Below are 19,262 nucleotides of genomic sequence, written 5' to 3' on the forward strand. Positions count from 1 at the left end.
AAACGAAAAGCACAAAAACACGATTGGATGACAGATGAGATGCTGGCGCTGTTTGAGGAACGAAGAGGGTACAAGAACAACGGGAATGGTGATGACTACCAACAAAATCCAGAAAGTCATTAGAACGAAGATAAGAACCGCTAAGAATGAGTGGCTGAAGAATTAGAGCAACTACAAAGAATACACGATGACTTTGACCTACACAGAAAGATACAAGAGACGGCAGGAGTATATAGAAAGAGTCCATTCTCTAATGTAGAAAACGATCAGGGAGAATTAGCTCAGGATGATTAACAGCGTAAAATCATATGGGAAAAAACCTGCTGTTGAAAATGTAGACGACAAAGACCTCTCGGGAGCTCCAAAGATAGAAAGGCGATTGGTCCAGACCGCATACCTGTAGAGTTGCTCAAACTATTGGACGACAAAAGCATCACAGTTCTTCAGACGATATTTAATCGAATCTTAGGCACGAGAGAAGCATTAGTTGCGATTCAAGTACTGATTCAGAAATGCAACGATCAGAGAAAGGACATAATGATGTGTTTCATCGATTATGAAAAGGCATTCGATAGAGTCCAACATCATATACTGATCCAAATCCTAAATAGATTGGACATAGACCAAAAAGACATCCGCTGCATTCAAAGCCTATATAGGAACCAAATGACTAAAGTCAGAGTTGGTAACGATCTCACAGAAGCAAGACCAATTTGTAGAGGGGTCAGAGAATGGTGTGTTCTCTCCCCACTTCTGTTCAATTTATATTCTGAAGCCATCTTTCAGGAAGCCCTAGAAGAACACAACATCCGTTATGCGGACGACACAGTTCTAATTGCAGATAACATGGAGGATTTTTGGGACCAACACCAAGAAGTCTAAATTCATGATAATTACTCGAAAGCCACAAGAATTTCAAAACTCAAGCCTAACATAATGAGAATCTACCAATAGAGCGAGTAAATAAATTTGAATATCTAGGAACGTGGCTTTGTGAAAACTGGGAATTAGACCCAGAAATCAGGTGCCGGATTGAAAATACTCGCAGTGCGTTCATGAAATTCAAAAAAGTGCTCACCAATACTGATTTCGATCTTGGCTTGAGAATTAGATTTGTCAATGCTTTATGGAATGGAGGGGTGGACATTGAAGGTGGCACTATGAACAAGCTGGAAGCATTCGAGATGTGGGTCTATAGGCGTGCACTGAGGATTCCATGGACTGCAAGAAGAACCAACGATGAGGTCTTTAACGAAGACCGCGAACTGTTAGACACCATTAAACGTCGTAAAACAGCAAACCTGGGCCACGTAATACGCAACGAGAGGTACCAATTCCTGCAATTGATAATTGAAGGGAAGAGGAGCAGGAAAAAGATGTCATGGCTCCGCAACGTTAGGCAGAGGACAGGATTGACAACAATGCAAGAACTAATGGATACCATGTGTAATAAGGAAGAGTGGACAAATGTGATCTCAAACATCCATTAATGGACAAGCAGCAGAAGAAAAAATAACGGCGTTTTTTCCAGTAGAAGATTGAAAACATAACCTTACTCGACAGTTGACGTTTGGTTAAAATTGATATTAGACATACGCCCATAAATTCCGTCTCACACAACTCACTATAAAAAAAAAAGATAGGGTACATGGACCAATATTGCAATTTTCCTGAAGTTATATCATCATTCAGCTAGAAAGGTCGACAAAACACTAGTTCTGCCATCTTCTATAAAATAAGCTCATACTCATTGAAACCGGACGTTAAATAAAACAAACTGCAGAGCAGCAAAAACGTTTTTTTGAAAAATCACCACAAAAGAAACTCTCTGTGACGTAGCAAATAAGAAAATAGTAATAGAGTAAAGTTGTCGAAAGCACTTAACGTAGTCCTGTGTGAGCACCTCCTCGTGCACCCTCTGGGGATCCGACAAAGCAGAGAAAAATGGACCGCTTTAGATGGTTTTAGAAGTCCAGTCAAAGGAATTGTCCGAGATGGACTCGGGATAAGATGTTGATATTGCATTTCTCATTCTTTTTAATGCAACAGGAGAATGTCTATCGCCGGCCGGACTCCTCCCCGGTGGGTCCGAATCAATACCAAATGTTTGTTTTATCTTTCGCTTTTTCCTTCTATTCACCGACAAATTGAAAATCTAAGGATTTTCTATCTGAATCTGTCCAGTCTATAGAGAAAACGACTTGTTAAATACTACTTTTTTACCAAAGAAATGCTAAATACTCTATTAACTTTTAGATTATTTTTAGTATCCATTATCTGAATATTTTACATAAAGCCAGGGACGTGTCATGTTCTTGAATTCGTCTAAAATTTAACAACTCGCCATAACGGCGCGACATAGTTAATTTGACGTCGAGTGGACGGTTACTAATGAAAATAATCGTCGATTTAATCTGACGTTAGCCGGTTGTCGTATTTCCATTAGTTTTTATTGGAGGTGAAGCTTCATACTGACCACAAAGTCCTGTATAAAACACAGCGACACTGACTAGTTGGCCTTTTTGATAAGAGTCATTTGGTTTATACTGAGAAAGTAACTGAATTTTGTATTCCTGTCTGTTCAGTGACTATACGTTTATATCGAGCAAATTGAATTCGCTTATTCAATCCGATCATGTAAACCGTCATAAAATCCCCGATAAAAACGACGCGGATTAACGATTCGGATTGACTAGTCAATCTTAAAAAATAACAGGTTTGAAATGGTGACGTCCGATTTAAACAGGATTGACTTGACAGTGACACATTAATGTGACGGACGGTTGTCATTTTTTATTTCAAGTGTGTACTATTAATTTCAAATTCAAATTACCAAACTTTTTGAGTTTTGTTTTTGTTAATGCGAAACGCATCCAATAAACCATAATTATCAAATATGTAAGTAAAACACGATAAATACTCGATTGAATAATCCTTAATTCAATCCGCTTTGTCGATCAGATTAACAGTCTACGATATAAATGTGACTGTTGCGTCACAATCACCAGCAAAAACGTATGTCGGTGATTAAATGTGATATTGATTGACTGTCAAAATGAATGTAGTTTTAGGTTATAACTTAAGGCAGAGGCTACAATAAATCATATAGTATATGATCAACCCATCAAAGTTTATATACCAGCAATTAAACAATTCTTAGAAGGTGTAGAACACTTGCAGAGTCTTCTGGCAATTTCTAGAAGGTTTGCAGTATTTTAAAAGCTCTGGCACTTCCAAAATGGTTTTAGAGGCATCTGACAATTTAAAACAATTCTTGGAAGGTTTAAGTCACTTGGACAGGCCTCAGGTACTTTCTGAAAGGTTGTCAGTAGCAGTTAGAGGCCTCTGGAAAATTTAAAATGGTTCTAAAGGTCTTTGACAATTTAAAACTACTCTGGAAAGGTTTAAGACACTTGTAGAGGCCTCTGGAATTTATTAGAAGATTCTCAATAACATTTAGAGGTCTATGGAACTTTCAAAATGCTCCTAGAGGCCTCGGGCAATTTAAAACAGTTCTGGGAAAGTCTAAGACAGTTGTTGAGGGCTCTGGAATTTTACAGAATGTTCTCAATAGCATTTAGAGCTCCTTGACACATTTAAAACGGTCTTGGAATCCTCGAACAATTTAAAATAAGTCTGGGAAAGTTAAAGACACTTCCAGAAGCTTCAGGCACTTTTTAGAAGGTTCTCAATAAGATTTAGAGGTCTACGGAATATTCAAAATGGTCCTAGAGGCCTCTGGCAAATTTAAAACAGTTCTGGGAAAGTCTAAGACAGTTGTTGAAGACTCTGGAATTTTACAGAAAGTTCTCAATAGCATTTAGAGCTCCTTGACATATTTAAAACGGTTTTGGAATCCTCGGACAATTTAAAATAAGTCTGGTAAAGTTAAAGACACTTCCAGAAGCTTCAGGCACTTTTTAGAAGGTTCTCAATAAGATTTAGAGGTCTATGGAATATTCAAAATGGTCCTAGAGGCCTCTGGCAAATTTAAAACAGTTCTGGGAAAGTTTAAGACAGTTGTAGAGTGCTCTGTAACTTTACAGAAAGTTCTCAATAGCATTTAGAGCTCCTTGACACATTTAAAACGATCCTAGAGTCCTCGGACAATTTAAAATAAGTCTGGGAAGGTTAAAGACACTTGCAGAAGCTTCTGGCACTTTTTAGAAGGTTTTCAATCGCATTTAGAGGTCTATGGAACATTCAAAATGATCTTAGACGTTTCTGGCAATTTAAAACAGTTCTGGGAAAGTTTAAGACAGTTGTAAAGGGCTCTGGAACTTCACAGATAGTTCTCAATATCATTTAGAGCTCCTTGGCACATTTAAAATGATCTAGAGTCCTCGGACAATTTAAAATAAGCCTGGGGAAGGTTTAAGACAAGACACTTGTAAAGGCCTCTACCACTTTTTAGAAGGTTCTCAATCGCATTTAGAGGTCTGTAGAACTTTCAAAATGGTCCTAGAGACTTATGGCAATTTAAAACAGTTAAGACAGTTGTAGAGGGCTCTGAAACATTTCAGAAAGTTTTTAGTAGCATTTAGAGCTCCTCTCTTTAAAGAAATAAGTCTGGGAAGGTTAAAGACACTTGCAGAAGCTTCTGGCACTTTTTAGAAGCTTCTCAATCGCATTTAGAGGTCTATGAAACATTCAAAAGGGTCCTAGACGTTGCTGCCAATTTAAAACAGTTCTGGGAAAGTTTAAAACTGTTGTAAAGGGCTCTGGAACTTCACAGAAAGTTCTCAATATCATTTAGAGCTCCTTGGCATATTTAAAATGATCTAGATTCCTCGGACAATTTAAAATAAAGCTGGGAAGGTTTAAGACAAGACACTTGTAGAGGCCTCTACCACTTTTTAGAAGGTTCTCAATCGCATTTAGAGGTCTGTGAAACTTTCAAAATGGTCCTAGAGGCTTATGGCAATTTAAAACAGTTAAGATAGTTGTAGAGGACTCTGAAACATTTCAGAAAGTTTGCAGTAGCATTTAGAGGTCTTTGGCACATCCAAAACTATCCTAAAGGCCTATGACAATTTAAAACAACTCTGGAATGGTTTAAGAGATATGTAGAAGCTTCTGGTACTTTTTAGAAGGTTGTCAGTAGCATTTAGAGGTTTATGGAACTTTCAAAATGCTCCTAGAGGTTTCTGGTAATTTAAATCAATTCTTGGAACGTTTAAGTTCTGCAGAAGCTATATAGTGTGACCAACCAATCAAAGTTTATATACCTTTAGAAAACCCATTTTTCTAGTTCGTTTTTTAAAACTTTTCCCTTCATTTACACTGTTTAGGCTTAGACTTTGAATATGACGACTTGTTGCTTTTCACTAACCTGAAGGGCATTTTGGACACCAGAACTGCTCTATATAAAACGCGTCACGCTTTTATTTATTTACAAAACTGATAAAAAGATCGAAATAGTTTAACATTAGTTGAACCGTCAATCTGACTGGTACTATTAGGTTATAAAACACAAATGAGATAAGGGACTTTCTTGTCAATTAGTTTATATCATATTTTGTTATTAGAGATTTTACGTAACAGTTTTCCTTTGCTTTAATGGGCTAAAGGCTAAGTATACTAATGTAACAACTTAGTTATACAGGGTGTCCCACGACGAAAGACATCGATTGATATTGGAAAAAGTATAAATAGGAGAGTTTTGAAAATTTGGCAGAATACTGATGTGGGCATGCCCAATCTAACTGAAATATTTTCAAGATGGTTGCACTTCCGTTTATACCGGAAGTCGATCACAACTTTCTTATTTTAAATAGAACATCCTATATATTATTACATATTTGGAGTCCTCACTCCAAAATTCTGACTCTTCTTCAGTTGCTCAACACATTTTTGTACTCTGTCAAAACTGTATTTCATTTTGCAATGAAACTTTGGGTTATTGTAAATAAAGGATCGTTTTATTAAACTGAGGGTGCGTAATGACTCATTTGTATACAGGGTCGTCAAAAAAAAATCATAAACCTGCCACTAAAAAAAATAAAAAAATTCAAGTTTTTTAAATAGAAACCCACATTTTTTATGACGGAATAATTTTGAGCATTAAAAATTACTATACGTTTCAATTTACTTGCCTATACCTAAATCCAACCAATTTCGTTTTATTTGAGAATAAACATTTTTTATTATTAAAACTCCAGATTTCTTGAAAATTTCTCTCTCTAATTACGTGTGGATTTATGTCACACCAGTAGTGTGATTTATGTCTATTGAACATTCCATTTTTAGTGAATTTGGCCTCGTCGCTCTAAATAATATTATTCAAAAACAATTCTTCTCCATAGTGACTAGTCAGCAAAAACTTACTAAAAACCACTCTCTTCGGAAAGTCTGTTGCACTAATTTAAATGAAAAAGGGTGAAATTTATGTTTCTTCAGGATTCTTTGAATTGAGCTTTTAGATATGCCTGATTCTACGGAAACTTGTCTTATTGACGAAGTTGGATTTGCAACAAAATAGCCCAAAATTACAATTTCTACATTTGTATTATTAAGGATTGGTTTTGTTTTAATAGCTTTTCTCTTCACAGATCCCGTATTCTTACAATTTTCAATTATTTGCTTGACAGCTTTTGGTGATGGCTTTTGGTTTTTCTGGATAACGAGCGGCAAATACCTCACATGTTCTACTCACAACTTTATCATTCTCCGTAAATAATAAACAGATTTAAGTAATCTTGGTTTGAATAACGTAACCGCGACGGCATATTTGCAGTTGTCAAAACACTCAAGTCACTAGTGTTATTAACATGCTCTGCAGGTCTCCAATATCATCGTGTGTCAAAAGCATAACCAACTAGAATACCAGATAATCCCAACCGTGCAGCATAATAAAAAAATGTTTATTCTCAAATAAAACGAAATGGATTGGATTTAGGTATAGGCAAGTAAATTGAAACGTATAGTAATTTTTAATGCTCAAAATGATTCCGTCATAAAAAATGTGGGTTTTATTTCATTTTTTTTAGTGGGAAGTTTATGATTTTTTTTTAACGACCCTGTATACAAATGAGTCATTACGCACCCTCAGTTTAATAAAACGATCCTTTATTTACAATAACCCAAAGTTTCATTGCAAAATGAAATACGGTTTTGACAGAGTACAAAAATATGTTGAGCGTTGCGACTGACGCTTTTTTTGGAAAAACATCAAATATTTCGAAAACGGCTAGAGATAGGCATAGGGCATTGTACACAAAAGTTGGTCAGAATTTTGTGAGGAATCCAAATATGTAATAATATATAGGGTGTTCTATTTAAAATAAGAAAGTTATGAACGACTTGCAACCATCTTGAAAATATTTTAGTTAGATTGGGCATGCCCACATCAGTATCCTGCCAAATTTTCAAAACCTTCCTATTTATACTTTTTCCAATATACCAACACCCTGTATTTAAACATTTGACTGTCCTAATGTGTATTAATATTGGAGACATTAAAAGAAAAACTCCGGCAGGGGAGAGTGGTAAATTCATTAAAATAAATGAAATTTAGAAGTTGGGAGTTTTGCAGGCTAATATACTTTCCTCGTCAGAAGCAAAAATGTGGCCATAAATCGTTACAAAATCCAATTAGACATTATTCATTGCAACGAGACAAGAACTGTAATGAATAATATATATTTCCGACCCAACATCTGTGGCCGACTGCAAAAGGCCGAAGAAATAAAGGGATTGTCCTTTTATTTCTGGAATTTACTGCAACTGCGGATACGCTGTATTTGACTCCACGTCGTTAATGATCCTACATCGTTAAATCCTCTTACAACCCTATAAAAACAGGGACAATGCAAGATAGACAAGTTAAGCAAGTTTGCGTAAACTTCAAAGTGAGTTCGTATTAATTTGGTGATATGATTTGAAATTGGTTTCTTAACGTATATACGCAAAACTAGCTGACGTGTTGGCAAAAACTACACGATCCACATGATAATATTCTTCAGGCTAGCTTGACCACCGGTCAGTTTCTCCCCGTTTAACGACTCCCCTATGTTATTGCTTAATCTCTCAACTTACAGACTAATAACACAACAGAATTGGACATGAAATATGCTATTAACAGAACCTAGTTCCAGTTTGTATTGCTTTGCCAACATTTATGTATGGGTCTATTATATTGAAAGTTTGACATTAACAGTGATAAATTGTTCTGGAGTGAAACCGATTATATCGGAAATTCGTTCAGTTTCTAATGTTTTCCACTAAAAATCATTAATTTCAGTGTTTGTTGATGGAGTATATTATTCAGGCAGAGCCAACGCATTTATTGGTCTTTATTATGATCGAAACATGTATTTTTAACCGTTTAGTCGATTCCAATGTAATGTAAATGAAAACTACCCTAAAATTTGTTGGATCAGTTAAATAACAGTTGAATCTGATCAAACTTAATACCAAAAAAAAAAAGAAAGTCTTGTGCAAAAAGCAGTGTAATAGGAATTACATAGATAATTTAAAACGGATCCTGCAATAAAACTTTTTAGCCAAACTTTATTTTGGCTTAAATTCAGGTTGTCCCAAAATAAAAATTTTAAAAAAAGTCAATTGTGACAATAAATTTGAATAAAAGTATCTGTTCAAAAGCTCTTGCACCCTATTGGAGCATCTTAGATTGTAAGCTACAATTTAAATTTTTATTTTTTTTACCATGTAAATATTAATATTAACTTTTTTCTTTATGTAACACGGACAGAAAGATACATAAAATATCTATTTTCAAACAGTTCACGTTTACTACAATTTTTTTTTTTTACGTTTATTTGCTAAGATACCACACAATCTTCTGAGTGATTTTTCACAAGATTATAGTTGTTTATTATAAAACAAGCTACAAAATCCCTTTATACAAATTTTTAGTAATTTATATCTAAAGACTGTGAAAACATGATTTCAGCTTTCAATTCCTGTAACTTTCTTAATATTAACTTTCGGTATAGGAAAATTTATTGAAATCGTATTACTTTGATGTTATGAATATTATTATGCTGTAACTGTTACTTATGGTCCACCATGTATAAAATTTTATGTTTACCAGAAATTTGACTTGTATCCATATCTCAAAAACTAATGAAGATAGATATTTCCATTGAATTTTATGTAAAAAAGTGCAATAATAATGTTTAAATTTTTCAAAACTCATAATGTTAAATGTTTAAACTTTTCATATCATAATGAGAACTGAGAGTTGTTTCCAATTCCAAACAAAAATCCTCTTGGATGATCATATTTAGGTTCTATTGGCAGATGTATTTTCTGTCTTCAATATATTATTAAGATTTGCTTCTAATATTAACTTTTTGCTACTTTTTTTATGCAAATGTAAAAACTTCAGCAACTCTTTTCATATCATAATGAGAACTGAGAGTTGTTTCCAATTCCAAACAAAAATCCTCTTGAATGATCAGATTGAAGTGCGTCGGGACGTCCGAGAACTGGAGACGTGCCCTCGCAAGTAAATATCGTTCCTTTTTCTATAATGAGGTCCAGTGGTGTCCGGCAGAGTGCGCGGGCAACGTTTCGCGACTTCACCCCCGCACATACACACAAAAATTCAATATTAATATCCGATGAGGCAGGGCGGAGAGAAACATCTCCGCATTGCGCCAGCCAGGCCAATAGCGCCATGGATAAGATTCCTCCTGCTATGATTATGACAGATTTATGGAAGTAATAAGTGGGCACGTTTTCATTGGCCATAACGGCCCTCCCCCCTTACAGAGTTGGGGAATCCTCATATTCATATTTCCCAGTGTAATATGAATATGCAGGTTGTGCTCCGCCCCAGCTTTACACAAACCTGTTTGGGAAAGGGAAACGCTGTAACGAAGATTAATATGACAAGTTAATTAGCTTTTCTTTGTGTTGTATGGGTTATGGGCAATGCCTTGACGAAAATAATGCGATTTAATTGTTCACCCTATAAAGCTGCTATACAGTGTGTCCATAAAGTATGGAAAGTTCGATTACAATTCAGGGAATGTTATTATTTTTAAACGCGCATTTTTTGAGACAAAAATTCGATATACATGGTGTCCCAAAACTGAAATACGACCTTCCAGTTGACATGTCCCAATAAAAACACCCATTTTTTTGTTGCATTTGTAGATTCTACGTAAATTGTTGGATATTTTTTATATAACATATCCTATGTCAATATTCAGCTATTTTCGAAAAAATTATTTAAAAAACCACCGTACTTTGACATCAGCTAGTCTTATCTCATAATTTCTGGGAGATTGGCCAGCTCAATCATTTCAATTTTTTTTTAGCTCCAGCTGATAGAATTCAATCCTTTAAATTATATAAGGTTTTTGGCACCAATCAGTCAGTCTTCTCTTAACATTTCTGAACAACCAGCTAAAGAAATTCAACGACTCCTTCCGCTCTTCTTTTCTGAAGCAAAAAAGTTGACTTTTGGTATATTTCAAAATTTCGGGGCAATTAACCAACTCAATAACTTCAACACATTGTTCTCCTCCTCTTTCCTGATTCTAAAAAAAGTTGGCCTTTGATATCAGTCACTTTTCCCTTAAAATTTCTGGGCAATTACCCAGCTCAACACCTTCTCCTCCTATTTCCTGATTCTAAAAAAGTTGGCTTTTGATATCAGTCACTCTTCTCTTAAAATTTCTGGGCAGTTACCCAGCTCACCATATTCTTCTCCTCCTATTACCTGATTCTAAAAAAGCTGGCCTTTGATATTACTCACTCTTCTCTTAAAATTTCTGGGCTATTACCCAGCTCAACAATTTCAACACATAATTCTCCTCTTCTTTCCTGATTCTAAAAAAATTTGCTTTTGCAATCAATCAGTCTTCTCTTAAAATTTCTGGGCAATTACCCAGCTCAATCCATTCTTCTCCTCCTATTTCCTGATTCTAAAAAAGTTGGCCTTTGACATCAAGCAGTCTTCTCTTAAAATTTCTGGGCAATTACCCAACTCAACAATTTCAACACATAATTCTCTTCTTCTCTTCTGATACTAAACAAAGTTGGCTCTTGACATCTTGACTTTTGCAATTTTTGAGCACTTTTGGCTTGGTGTATCCCAAATTTGAGCAACAAACCAAATTTATAATTTCTTAAAAAGGATGATCAATTTTTCATTTGATTTTTGGAATGTACGTCAAATTCTAGGCCTTCTTGATGTAAAATGTCTGTATCGATACTCAACTGTTTTTGCTCTAGCAGCCTTGATTGGCCGCCCCTCAAATCGAGCAGAAATTCCTAATTTGAGCGAAATTTTCCTGCACTTTTCCAGAAAATCGTGAATAACTCGCTTATTTGAACCCTCCTGTATATACGAGCCAAATAACAAAAGAAAGCTAATAAATGGTGCTCTTAGGTGACGTTGAGCAAACACTGGTAAGTGTCCCGGTTTGGCCTCTAGAGGGCGTCAAAGTTGATATTCGTTTTTTGTAGTTTTTGCGAAATATCTCAGGAACTCTTCAAGTTACAGGTCTGAAATTTACCACAGACACACCCCGAAGGGTTGCAACTTTTACCTTCTATGCGCTTTTTTGGTACCATGGACCGTTTGTTCTTGAAAAACAAAAATTGTCGAAAAAAATAAGGGGTGTGGTTTTGAATTTATTTAGAGAAAATTTTTGAATTTTTAAAATAAACTTCCACGGCCTAAATTCCTTCAGGTTAATGATACAAACAGGTTAATGATACAGTGTCATTTGTAAAAATGTCATTTTTTAAGGATGCCACGCTTTGAAAACCGTCAAAATTGACATCATTATCAAGTCATCCTCAAACCCGTGACAGTTAAGGCAAAATGAATGTCAAGGTGATATAAGCTGTCTCAGATTAGCGGCTGAGTACAGGGTGTCTCCAAAAAATTAAAAACAATTTTTAGTTTCCGAAAATTATCTCAAAAACTGCGTTAAAAGCACATTTGTCAAAAAGCTTGAATTTGACGCCCTCTAGCGGTCAAACTATCAGACCAATGACCTTTTTTGAATACACTGTTGAAAAGCCTTTGGCCTGGACTATATTTTACCTTCAGTGACATTTGGTCGTAACTGTTACAATAATTGAATTATTTTAGGTTAAAGCAAAAGTGGTTAAATCACTTTGAAGGTATTTAAACCATCCTGTATATACGAGCCATGTAACAAAAGAAAGTTAATGGTGCTCTCACGTGACGTTGAGCAAACACGGCTAAGTTTCCCGGTTCGGCCTCTAGAGGACGTCAAAACCTTGGTTTTTTGTAGTTTTTGTAGCATATTTGATTAGGGCGCAAAAAAATATGAAATACGTTATTTTAAAATACTAAGTCTAACATAACAAGAATTAAATAAAGAGATTCAAATTTCATAGTAACATTTAAAACGCCCCCTAGATATGACGTAGACGGTTTTCAACCAATTAGGTGAGCCACTTCTATCATCAGCTGTCGACCATCAGACAGCCATAGCCAATAAAACTGCTGAAAGTCGTCTACGTCATATTCGCGGCAAAACCATCGATTTGAATTTAATACGCATTTTTGAAGTCCTGTAAATTACCACAAATCCACATTTCAGAGTAAGCTTTCCGATTTATATGCATTGAAACGCAGTTTAACGTTATGTGGGATGAGTTCATACTTGAAAGAATGTTATATTGTGGAACAGAAAAATGAAACTCCAATTTAAGTTTAACTTAACATAAAATAATAGTTTTTGGTAGAAATTTTTGCTCAATCTGTCTAAAAGTGACAGTTCATTGAGCTTTGTATTTTACTTTTAAATACTCTCACACTGGAAGTCATACTACAATAATAAAAATGTCTTGAATGGTAGTAAACAGCACTAAATCAAGATTGTGTAATTCGCAATGAGAAAATCACTTCGAACCTAAGATTTCAATTCGAATCTGCAATCTGTAATTGAAAATCGAAAATCCGGACCGATAAGCCGAAAATTGTCTTGTCCTTGTCTTCTCCGTCTCAATTAAACTAGGTTCGACAGTGGTTATTCAAATCATCCGGACTGCCCCAACAAAGCTTTGCCCGTTTGAAGCGGACAGGCCGTAAGATCGTCTTTAGTTCCGGTCGAAGGGAAATAACCGCCATCGTCTTTGACGCCGGAAAGGCAAATGACGACTGGCCCATCCTATTTCAATCCAATATCTGGATAACTCGAGCTCTAAAGAGGAATCTCTGCCTAATGACTACGATTCGATTGTTTATGCTGATTTCGATATGTTCTTAAAGCGATAACGTTGAAACCTAATTGATTCTTGAATGGCTACTTTTGGAGTGAGAAACGTTTTAAAGCGCTGAAAAGGATAAAGATCCGCCACTGGTTTTTATTTATACTGAAGGAATTTCCTGCTGCAACAGAGAGATGGACAGCGTGAGGGGAGAGAGGAGTCGGTTTTCCTCATAACCCCTGGGAAAGCTATGCGTGTGTGCGCTACCAAGTATTCGTTCAAAGATGATATTGATTTTCAAGTCGTGTGTTGGTGGACGAGATGCTGCTCCATGGCCATTACGGCCGCAAATGGACAATGCACAGCGCGTTCCATGAAAACTTGTTTCGGACGTTGACGGTGCACATTTTTAATGGAACTTCGAACGTGAAAAATTTATTTATTTTTTGGTTTCCAATGTTATACAACTTCAAATTTAATTATTTCTCAGTTTTACTAACCAACGATTTATATGCAGAAAAATTATTTTTTCCAAAAATATATTTTTTTTGTTATATTAAAGTACTAATAAATTTAAACGGGGTTTAAGATGAACTACAAGCATTTAATAATGTACGATTAGCATATCAGAAGTTTTTAATTAATTTTGCAAGGTTTTAAAGAGAAGAGTTTTGTTTTGAAACTGTAAAATAATAATTGTGAAATAAATTATGCTTATTGTTCAGGAATTTCTTATACTAAACTTTCTTAAACTTCTTTAAATTTAAGTTTTCGATTTAAGCATCAATACAAAAAAAGTCTTCAATCTTGCCTGAAAATTTTAGACAGTCAAAACAGCGACTTTTGAATCTTGAAGTAGTCAAAATTGCTGTTTGAAGCCTTCCTAATAATTTTAGACAGTCAACTTAAAGCATTTTTACTGTCTTTAAAATGTCACATAAAACTTTATGTCTTTGAGTAGTCAAAAATTATATCTGAAGCTTTACTAATTAGTAAAGCTAAAATAATTATTTTAGACAGTCAAAATAGCTACAGAAAGCATTTTTAATGTCTTTAAAGTGTCAAATTGAAACTAAATGTCTTTGGAGTAGTAAAAATTATATTTGAAGCCTTCTGGTAAATTTTAGAAGCCAAGAACGGCGACATGAAGCATTTTTACTGTGATTAGAGTAAAAAACTGAACCTTGAGTAGTCAAAAACGCTACCTGAAGCCTCTCTGGTAATATTGGACAATCAAAACATAGACTTGAAGCCTTTTTACTGTCTTTAAAGAATCATATTGAATCCTGACGTCTTTAAGTAGTCAAAAATGCTGCCTGAAGCCTTCCTAATAATTTTAGACAGTCAACTTGAAGCATTTTTATGGTTTTTAAAATGTCGCATAAAACTTTATGTCTTTGAGTAGTAAAAAATTATGTCTGAAGCTTTCCTGATTATTTTAGACAGTCACAATAGCTACAGAAAGCATTTTTAATGTCTTTAAAGTGTGAAATTGAAACTTGATGTCTTTGGAGTAGTAAAAATTATATTTGAAGCCTTCTGGTAAATTTTAGACGGTCAGAACAGCGGCTTGAAGTATTTTTATTGTCGTTAGAGTGAAAAATTGAACCTTGGTGTATTTGAGGAGGCAAAAATGCTACCTGAAGCCTTCCTGGTAATATTGGACAGTCAAAACATAGACTTGAAGCCTTTTTACTGTCTTTAAAAAATCATATTGAAGTTTGATGTCTTTGAGTAGCCAAAAGGCCTGCCTGTAATTTTCTTGACAATTTTAGACAGTCTTAACACCAACTTGAAGCCTGTTTCCTCTTTAAAGTATCAAATTGAATCTTGACGTCTTTAAGTAGTCAAAAATGCTGCCCAAATCCTTCCTACTAATTTTAGACAGTCAACTTGAAGCATTTCTGTGGTTTTTAAAATGTCACATAAAACTTTATGTCTCTGAGTAGTCAAAAATTATGTCTGAAGCTTTCCTGATTATTTTAGACAGTCACAATAGCTACAGAAAGCATTTTTAATGTCTTTAAAGTGTGAAATTGAAACTTGATGTCTTTGGAGTAGTAAAAATTATATTTGAAGCCTTCTGGTAAATTTTAGACGGTCAGAACAGCGGCTTGAAGTATTTTTATTGTCGTTAGAGTGAAAAATTGAACCTTGGTGTATTTGAGGAGGCAAAAATGCTACCTGAAGCCTTCCTGGTAATATTGGACAGTCAAAACATAGACTTGAAGCCTTTTTACTGTCTTTAAAAAATCATATTGAAGTTTGATGTCTTTGAGTAGCCAAAAGGCCTGCCTGTAATTTTCTTGACAATTTTAGACAGTCTTAACAGCAACTTGAAGCATGTTTCCTCTTTAAAGTATCAAATTGAATCTTGACGTCTTTAAGTAGTCAAAAATGCTGCCCAAATCCTTCCTACTAATTTTAGACAGTCAACTTGAAGCATTTTTACTATCTTTAAAATGTCACATAAAACTTTATATCTCTGAGTAGTCAAAAATTATGTCTGAAGCTTTCCTGATTATTTTATATAGTCAAAAAAGCGACAGAAAGCATTTTTACGTTCGTTAGAGTGAAAAATTGAACCTTGATATCTTTGAGTAGACAAAAATGCTACCTGAAGCCTTCCTGGTAATATTAGACAGTAAAAACATAGACTTGAAGCATTTTTACTGTCTTTAAAGAATCATACTGAAATTTGATGGTTTTGAGTAGCCAAAAATCCTGCCTGAAGCCTTCCTAATAATTTTAGACAGTCAACTTGAAGCATGTTTACTGTCTTTAAAACGTCAAATTGAAGCTTTTGAGTAGTTAAAAATGTCAATGGAACAAATACGGTTTCTGGAGCTATTTAACAGTCGATTACAGTCGGTTGACCGGAAAACCCTATTTTACTACTTGGGTGCGGTAAAGTGCACTTTACCTCATTCATTTGAGTGCAGCAGGAAGTACTTTTCCACACTAGTGCAACAAAAAAAACATTTTTAAGGCACTTTTTCAACGTGATTCCAGTGGCGTGTTTAGTTTTTTGCTGCTACCTTCTGTTGTCTCAAAAATTGACATAACTTTCTTATTTTAAATGGAATTCATAATCAAATATAACCTAAAAAAAATGTATATTTTTAAACATTCATTACGATGTAAGTATGTGTGTATAGTTATTTTTATAATTAACTGAAATATGAAGTTAACTTGCAATGAGTAACAGATATAGACCCAACAACCAATAACTTTCTAAGTATTTTCACTTTAATTTTCTCACACATTAAAGTAACTAACGACTAAAGAACTAATTTTGAAATTAATGGTAGAAAATAATTAAAAATAAAATAAAGAAAAATAATTTAAACTTTGACTCTAAAGTTAAAAACGCAGTCATTTTGAGCATTCCTGTCCGGAAAATAGGGTTTTCCCGTAAAAACACTCTAAATCCGGACACCCTGTACACTCTAACATCTGTTACATTACATTGATTGATGCAGACCTCTAAAGCAAATCGTAAAATTTCAGACAAATATCTGTAAAACTGAGTAATTTATATCAGAAAAACTAAATAAATATTAAAATTGTATAAGTTGGGTGTACCATACAAAACTGCCTGTATATCTTGCAACAATAGCTTCAGTTAGGTTAGGTTAGTTAAATTTTAGTGACAAAAACCTTTTTGTTTCTAAATAATTTTTATAATTCATTAATAAAGCCACAATCAAAAGCAGAACCTAAATATTCCATAAATGGAAAAACTCTACTCCTACCTCAACTTCTATTACAATCATAATTCTCAAATAAGGTTCTCAGTAAAGCTTTTTGCTTTTACCATCCCTTATATAAAGTTTCCGATTCCAAATAGCCCAGGATTAGCAAACAACTCCATTCCCAAGCAAATAAAAACCGAATCGTTACGGTCCAGAACATAAATTAATATTGCGAATAAAGCAAACAAACAAAGCCCCTTTGTTCCAGAACATCTAACCCCAAAACGCGATGGCGCATTCCGGCATTTGCTCCCGGAATCTCTACCAATCATAAATGCAATATGAATTTTCATATGCGTGTTTTTATTGGTCTGTTGTGATGCCCCTCCCGCCAATCCTGTGCAAAATATGAAATTATAAGTCCAAGGGTTGGACGATGCCGACGCCTTGGCGTCGGCGCTGACCTTACACCGTTGCCACGCTCATGTCATATTTCATTGTTTCAATATTTTTAGCACAACTTGCCCGTGTATGACACCCACTTCTTTTAACTTAAAACAATCATACATCACCAAATTGTGACATACTGCTCGTGTAAGTGTTTAGTGTGTTCGTTTTTGGTTTAGTTCTAACGTAAACAAATCAGTGCCATTTTTCCTTCACGGGTCAAGATTAAAAGTGGCAACAGTGGAAGCGATCAATAACCACGTGAGACTCATATCATATTGTATATCGTCATTGGAGATCTCATAACGACGCCGGGAAGCGTCGAACGCGTCTTCCACACCTACAGCGACTTACCGTTTGTTGCGGACCAATTTGATGTAGAAAAATTGCCAAATTCGGGTGGTTTGATGGCTGAAAAACTGGGAAACTACGCGGACACACTATCGCCACTCGACATTAGCATGCACACTGTAATCAATAGACCGTCAGCGAGTCCAATGTCGCGACGAACACGTGCTCGGTGGCAGAGCGCGCTCAGACACACGTACATGTTTATGTTAGATTCAACTTGGAGAAAAATGTATAATTTGACATCCTTTTATTCAATTTAGATTTTTGTATAGAGAATAAAAGCCCTCACTATGAACTATCTTTTTGCTTCAGTGACATTTTGACGTCAAGTGTCAAATAAGTGACTTATTTAAGGTCAAACCTAAACCTGTCAATTTTTTACCTAAAACCATATTTTTTTACATTTTTTCTGTTATTTGCACTCTAATTTTAGTTTTTTATTACATCACTGGAAAGAGGATTTAAAATGCTACAAAATGGCGTTTAAACGAATTTTCTAGTTTTTTCAGTTTTTGAGATATTGAGAAGTCAAAGATTGGGTCACTTTCTGAGAGTTAAGCGTTGTTGTCAAGTGTCGAAAGTCAAAAAATTGATACTAAAAAGTGTCAAAGTCAAATATGACACTAACGAGAATAAAAAGTTAAAAATTGTGTCAAAGTCAAAAATTCAATTGACAAATGTCAAAATTCAAAACGTACCAATTAAAGGAGTAAAAAGTAAAAATTGCATTTAAAAGTGTAACATCTCAAAATTTGAAATAAAAATAACAGAAATGCCAAGGTTGAATTGTCAAAAGTTAAAAAAAACACTGAAAAGTGTCAAAAGTAAAACTTAAGTGTGAAAAGCGTTTTTGGTCTGTAACTCTGGTCAACGGCCCTTTAGGGCAAAAGTCACTGAAATCAATCTTGTAGAGAATAAAATTCCCTACAACTTCATTGTTAACATTTTGGGGATAACTCCGCAAATAACGGAGCTATGCTCCGTTAAAACTCCACTAAGGAGTGACTGACAAGTAATGACATTTTTGGAAAACCCTCACTGTTAGCTATCTTTTTGATTCAGTGACATTTTGACGTCAAGTGTCAAATAAGTGACTTATTTAAGGCCAAACCCAAAACTGTCAATTTTTTACCTAAAATCATATTTTTTTACTTTTTTTCTGTTATTTGCATCTAATTTTAGTTTTTTATTACATCACTGGAAAGAGGATTTAAAATGCTACAAAATGGCGTTTAAACGGATTTTCTAGCTTTTTCAGTTTTTGAGATATTCTAATTCAAAAATTGGGTCACTTTCTGAGAGTTAAGCGCTCTCGTTGGCAAGTGTCAAACGTCAAAAAATTGACACTAAAAAGTGCCAAAGTCAAATATGACACTAACGAGAGTAAAAAGTTAAAAATTGTGTCAAAGTCAAAAATTCCATTAAAAAATGTCAAAATTCAAAACGTGACAATTAAAAGAGTAAAAAGTTAAAAATTGCATTTAAAAGTGTAAAATCTCAAAATTTGAAATAAAAATAACAGAAATGCCAAGGTTGAATTGTCAAAAGTTAAAAAAAACACTGAAAAGTGTCAAAAGTAAAACTTAATTGTGAAAAGCGTTTTTG

At 34.6% G+C, this 19,262-nt stretch overlaps 1 long non-coding RNA gene across 1 annotated transcript in view; it reads right to left on the bottom strand.

Annotated features, from left to right (window-relative positions):
• Positions 1–17,933, bottom strand: part of LOC145724813 (uncharacterized) — a 118,668-nt gene extending 100,735 nt beyond the window's left edge. Inside the window, exon 1 of the long non-coding RNA XR_014177091.1 lies at positions 17,661–17,933. This is a non-coding gene — a long non-coding RNA (uncharacterized LOC145724813). The remainder of the gene's footprint in view (positions 1–17,660) is intronic.
• Between the last annotated feature and the right edge of the window lie 1,329 nt (positions 17,934–19,262).

The sequence above is a fragment of the Ips typographus genome, linkage group LG2 (assembly GCF_016097725.1).
Source record: "Ips typographus isolate SLU linkage group LG2, UJ_Ityp_2.0, whole genome shotgun sequence".
Lineage (NCBI taxonomy): Eukaryota > Metazoa > Arthropoda > Insecta > Coleoptera > Curculionidae > Ips > Ips typographus.